This window comes from Myotis myotis, unplaced genomic scaffold (genome assembly GCF_014108235.1).
Source record: "Myotis myotis isolate mMyoMyo1 unplaced genomic scaffold, mMyoMyo1.p scaffold_m19_p_1, whole genome shotgun sequence".
Taxonomy (NCBI): domain Eukaryota; kingdom Metazoa; phylum Chordata; class Mammalia; order Chiroptera; family Vespertilionidae; genus Myotis; species Myotis myotis.
Window position 1 is genome coordinate 151,465,852 of NW_023416313.1, and position 7,051 is coordinate 151,472,902.

Consider the following 7,051-nt stretch of genomic DNA (forward strand, 5'->3'; position numbering starts at 1 on the left):
AAAACATCAAGAAAGAAAGGTCAAGTAAATTGCATAAGTTCACACAAGTAACTTGCATAAGCTCACAGTTAGTGACAGTACTATCTGATTCCAGAGTGTTGATCCTTCTTCTCTATGGTAGTAGAAGGGTGTGGGCCCTGTAGTTGGTTAGCCTGCCTGGGATCAAATACCATCTCCAACTAATTAAGTTACTCTGGGTGCCTGTTTCATCCTTAGTAAATTGAAGGTACAATAATTCCGACCTGAAATCATTGGGTTGGCATGAGTAGTATATAAAGTAACATGTAAAAGACTTAGAATGGTGCCTGGCACAAAACCAAACCAGTGGCTCACAGTGTTAATGATTATTCCTTTCAAAGTTGTAGTGGTGAATTTTCGCATCTAAACTTGCTAAAATAATAAATTCACCTTTTCAGTTTTTTTGTAATATTGTTCTACCATGTGCCTCATGCCCTTACTTTTCCTGAAATCCTGTACATACAAAATGTTTGTTTTATAAATAAATATTACTTTGTGAGGGAGTTAGTTTCAATTGAGGGATATTCTATGTTTGGTCAGCTTAACAAGGGTTTGAAGGCAGCTAATAAACACAATGACTCATATTTGAAAGCAAAAAATATTTTCTTTTTTCATTTCCTCTGAAAGTAAACCATTAACCACTACAATTATTTTAAAATATCACCTTGCTGTGTCCTTTTGAAAGCTTAACTGCTCAGAACCAAAAAAAAAAAAAAAAAAAAAGAACACTATTTACTTATAGCCATCCCTAATGCTTTTTCTCTCTCCCCATCTTTCTCTTTGGGATGCAGTTGGCTTTAAAAACACACACAATCATATATAAGTTATAGTGGTATGTCCAATCATTTAATGTGGAAAGGCTTGTGAATCAATCATAGTGTTTGGGGTTGTAAAAAGAGGCTCTTGAAAAGCCAGTGAAACATATGCACTTAGAAACCCAAGGCAGGGAGTGCTGACATCACAGTGGACATAGTTCCAGCTGTGTCTACCTATTCTTGAGCCCTTTGCTTATCTGATCTCAGGCAACTTAAAAATCATGTACTCTGGGAAAGGGTGTGGCGTTAGGAAACATCCTCAGTAGACCAGATAGCTGGGAGATATATGGCAGTATTCTGATAAGATTAACTAAGGAGCTTGACAACTTCTCACATCAAAGCCTTTAAAAACTGGAAATGGCAAGGATGTGGATTTTCCCTAGATGATTGTACCCCTCCTACACCTTGATTTTTAGCCCAGTGAGACCTTGTCAAACTTCCAATCTACAGAACTGTAAGATGATAAATTTACTTGTTTAAGCCACCAATTTGTGGTAATTTGTTACATTCCCTTGGCAACAGAAAAGTAATGCAGTTATTTTTGGCTTTGTCTGCTCAGTGTTCTCAAAAAAGTCATTTGTGGGATTCTCTGAGGCCTAAGAGGAACACGCCTTCCTCCTCAGAGGATTTGGGTTTGTGACTGTCAGGCACTTGAGGACACTATTTGTTAGGGACATCCTTAAACCAAGGCAAAGTAAGAGATTCCCTCTATGTACACTAAGGCTGCCACATCTATGAGGGTTTCTCTGTGACCCTAATTTCTTGAGGATTATTTTCTCTCCTTTTTTTCTCTCCCTCTGTACTCATTGTCAAAGCAAACTTCCCTAGAGTTCTCTAGAATTGGGGTGTAAAATATGCTTACCTCTTTGTATGTCAGCTTAAGGTGCAGAGTATCTCCTGTAAGGCTCATCTAAGGGAGATCGCGGGCCTTAACTTTGATTCTGTTTACAAAGCGTCTGAAATGAATCCCAAATTTGTCATGATTGGGAATGCTCTCAGGGAAAATGAAGGTTTGATACTCCAGTATTTTGCTCATCTCTCTGATTATGAATTACCCAAAGAGTCGAACATTGTCATTCCCTTCTATCTGTTAACTTTCTGATACATTTTATCAGTCTTTTTTTTTTTTTTCTGTTGGTAGTAGGTCTAAATAATTTAGTTCTTCATTACTCCTGTCATTTCTACTTCTAAAAAAAATCTTCGTTTGGCAATTTCTCTTTACTTCTGTTTTCTTAAAAATGTCTAATCTCTTTAAAATATCTAATCTATCCATTTATGCCTATTTTCTTTGCCAGTACCCAAGTGTAAGCTATTATTGGTTCTTTTTTTTTTTTTTTGGAGGGGGGAGGCAGCCAGTTACCTGCTTTCCTATTTTCCCCTATCTGGATTTTCCAGTGATATTACAAAAATATTTATGAAATAACTGCAGTTATCTTTAAAAAACCTTTTCAATTTCTTTCAACTCCTCTTAGAACAAAGCCAAAACTCCTCACTATGACTTAGAAGACTCTTCAGGTTCTGACTCCTGGTTACCTTTTCAAAGTCATGCTCTCTCTTGTTCACTGTATTTTAGTCACGATGTTATCTAACTTGCTTCCTATCAAATTAATTCATAGCAGTTATCAAAATCTGCAATTATTTTGTGTGTTGCTTGTCCTCCCTATTAGAATGCTTACTCTGCAAGTGCCTCTTCTATCCTATTTAAAGCCTTAATCACTTCAGACAGTGTCTCAGTGCCTGGCGTATATTTTCAGCTCAGTAAAATTTGTTGAATAAAAATATATTTTCATTAGAGCCAGTTTCCATGAGCTAGAGGTATTCATAATGAACACTTGGACAAATTAGTTTGGTTTGGTCATTTTGGCTTAGAAAGAGCTATATATTTTTCTCCATCATCTTATAACAGGTTGGAATATAACAAACATGCATTTTATTTTTTGTGTGATTTTGCTTTGTTTTCGCATAGAAAAACTGGTTAATATGAACTTCATAAACTTCCTCTACTGGTTTCACTTATCAGATAAGCTAGCATTCCTTTTGTATATCTAACATTATTAAAAACTAGAGGCCTGGTGCACGAATTCATGCACAGGTGGGGTCCCTCAGCCTGGTTGGTAATCGGGACCAATTGGGGCCAGCTGACCAGGGGCAGGGACCGCGGGAGCACACTGACCACTAGGGGGCAGCTCCTGCATTGAGTGTCTGCCCTCTGGTGGTCAGTGTGTGTCATAACAACCGGTTGACCGGTGGTAATGGTCACGTAGGCATATATACTAATATATATATATTAGTAGCCTTGCACACAAATCCTTGTGCCAGTACCTCACCAGTAGCTCTCTGCCCACTGCCCCACCCTCCTGTAGTTCTCCCTGCTCCCCTACCCCCACTCCCCCCTCATAGCTTGTCTCCCTGGCCCCTCCTATAGCTCTCTGCGGTCTGCTTGTAGCTCGCTGCCCCACCCTCCTGCTGATCCAGTCATTATGCGGTCAGTCGTTACTCTTCCTGGTGTAACAACCATTTGCATATTACATCTTTATTATATAGGAAATGTAAAATTATGTGTTCAGCTAGATTGAATTTTATTTGTGACAAGTGTTTCTGTTATCAACAGTAATTGTGTTGGTCTGTAATGTGTTATCTGTACATAATTTCCAATATCCTTTGTTATTATTAGATACCTAGATAATTTTTAAGAAGATAGAATGCAAAAACATTGATTATCAGGCATAGTTTAAATTTGCTTCCTATTTTAATATATTATAGAATGGTTACCACTGATGGAGTGATTAGCTATCTTTAGAGCATGTTAAAGCACATATTTATTTTGGTATCTTTACAAAACATAAAAAGGGATGTGTGTGACTATAGGCATTCATAAAATATGTGCTTATTGCTGATCTGCTGAGATGCATATGTGTGACAGAAATAAGTATTAACTCCTATTTTTCTCTATGCTGGTGAGGAAATAAAAGTGAGTTACTGTGCTAGCTTGTTGGAGCTGCTATACAAAGATGCCATAGATGGGATGGCATATAAACAAAAGACATTCAGTTTCTACAGTTCTGGAGGCTGGTAAGTCCAAGATCAAGGTGCCCACATATTGGTGTCTTATGAAAACTTGCTTCCTGGTTAATAAATGTGTCTTCCCATGGAAGAAAAGTGAGGGAGCTCTTCGGGGGTCTCTTCTGATAATGGCACTAATCCCATTTATAAAGGCTCCATCCTTATTCCCTAATCTTCTCCCAAAGTTTTCACCTCCAAATACCATCACATTGGAGTTTAGGTTTCAATATATGAATTCCAAAGAAACACAAGCATTCAATCTATAGCAATTACTTTGCTTAAAAGTTATAATTTATGAGTGGTTAAAACTGCTAAATACATCAGTGGCAAGGAAACACAAATATGTATGCAAAATAATGAATATGTTTTTGTTTCATGTTTAAGTTTTAAGAGCAAAGAAGAGTTATTTGTTTTAAAGTATAAGTGTCTGGTTGTGCCAGGATGTGAAATAAAGTGATAAATGATAAAAGATAGAAGTTTGAAGGAAATTACATTTTATTTACCTTAAAGCACCCACAAAGAATTTTTTCTTAGAACAAATTTTACTTTAGGTTAATTTCCTAGCTCTGTTCATTGGAAACATAATAATGGTAGAATTTTAACTAGTCTACTAGGAAATATTTCTTAGGTAAAAATGAGTTAATTGGTAAATTTTTATCTGGAGTAAGATGATGAATGACCTATTAATGCTTGGTGAAAAGTCTAAGATTTGGGTTTTCCTGAGAGAAATGACTCTAGTGACTGAACATGTATCTTTCAGGGATTTTGGAAGCTAATGTGACAGTGTTGGGACAGGAGTTATTGATTCATATGGGCCTGAATCTTCTAATCAAGGTGGATTCTGCACACTCACTTGTGTATACCCCATCTTTCCCCGCTGAGCTGTCACTTTGCAGAAAAAGGGAAAAGTGTAACAAGTGTACTGCTGTGACAACTCCTTCTGCAAAAGAGAAATGTCTGATACTATTCTGCTGGTATGCTGTACTTCCTGTCTTTATCCTAAGTAAAATCCAAGTATAAATGTGACCTTTTATTCATATTGCCACATTAAAATATTGTTTAAAATCTTACTCAAGGTCATCTAACTCTAGGGGATGTAATTTTGTTTAACTTAGTTCGTCCTAGTGCCGGGATCTCTGATGTCATGCAATTACATAGTTAGATGTAATAGAAAATTGCTAAATTGTGTTAATTTCCTTTTCAATATGGCAGAAAAGATAATCCCAAAGGTTAAGGTTGTATTGCTGTATTGCCCATTAGGACATTAACTGATTTATATATAACTTACTTCAGTGTTCTTTTTTTATACTCTGAGTATATAAAGTCACACAAGTCTTTTGAATTGGCTTTCTCATCTTACCATCCCTCTTAAAGAGTTAGATGCAGTTTTTTAAAAAAAAATTATTGATTTTTTAAGTCTTTTAGAGAGAGAGGGAGAACGAGAAACATAGCTGTGAGAGGAAAACATTGATCAGCTGCCAACAGGGAGTTGAGCCTGCAGACTGGGCATGTATCCTGACCGGGAACCAAACCAGAGAACTTTCAGTGCACAGGGCGATGCTCCAACCAACTGAGCCACGCTAGGGCTCAAGTGCAATTTTTGACATGTATTCATCACCTACTTGCTAGAGAATTACATTTTGTAAAAATTAAAAATTATACTTCAACAGCAGCAATTTATAAAAATACTAAATTACTAATGACAACAGCTGTATTTTCTGTATAAGATCTAGGCACCAATTAGGTAAAATGTTAAGGTGTTGTCAGGAGACTGGGGTATTGTATTAAGGCTCTGTAACACCTTGAAGGGTATTTCTGCTTCTACAGTTTCCAGGGATAACTCGGTATATCTCATCCAGCCTAGCCCACTCCAGGATGTGTGGTTGAGATAGAAACCAGTGAGAATCATTTTACCCAGGTACAGATTGACATGTGGAAAATTGGTAGCCCTTGTGTCAAATTAATCAGTATAAGGTAGCTAAAAGGGGTGAGTTGTGTTATGCAATGAGGTCTGACTGTTTCAGAACCTGCAGGGCCTAAGGTCACCTTTCCAGCAAGAACTGAGATGCAGACAATTCAAACAGCAGCAGCCTTGGGAATCCCGGGGCTCATTAAGCTGAGCAGTGGTGTAAGGACTATAAAAGCCGCAGACATAGCCAGAGCCCTAGGGATGAGAGATCTTTCCAGTCTGTACAGCCAGCTCTCCATTAGGGCTTGACTTTTAAGAAAGCAGTCAGGCACAGACTGGGCAACTGTGATGGTTATCTCAGAATTTCTCATTTTGCTGCCTTGGAACTATGAAGAAGGGGCTGAGAGATGAATAACAGGATAATATAACCCTTCCTTAAACCCACATAGCTCCTGACATGCAATGATGTAAGTTTCTTAGATATATTTACTAAAAGATCCACTCACCACCCTTGCTCTTCTTTGTGTCTCTGAAACCATTTTTTATACCCGCTGTTGTCTGTATTTTATTCTGTACACACTCTGTCATTCATTATTTTTAAATTTAAGAAATCATTGGAGATTTCTTGTTCTAGGTTTATACTCCTAGGAGCATTCACATAACAATGAAATTCCTATAGCAGCAGGGAATTCTAGGACTGGTAGTATCTTCAAAGGTGGTTACAAGGTTTGGATTCAATAGGATCAACTGTATATAACAAGGCACTGGATTCATGCAATATTGTGATAAGACTACTTAATTCTACAATAGTTCCTCCTAAATTCTATTTTCTATTTCTTAAATTCTTTTTGTTAAATCTTCTTCACTTCCCCCACATGCAATTTAAAATGCAATAATTCAAAGCCAAAAATATTTATTTAGAGCAGAAAGATTATGCCCATCTCATGATGAGTAACATCTTCAATGAATGATGTCTATTTCTTGGTGTTTCGTAAGAAATTCAAAAACACATCAGATAAAGATCACTTTCCACCACCGTTTTGAAGTTTCTTTTTCTGAGAATGCTTTTAATTCACAATAGGCAAAAATAAACAGGCAAACTAACAAAATATAATGTACTCTATTTGAAAAATGCCCAACAACTTTCATGAGGAAAACTTTACTTCCATTTTTAGTATTTTCTGCACAGATCTCTCTGGTTCCCTGATTAGAAAAACTAGAGGATAGCTGCTCAGCTATCCACCGA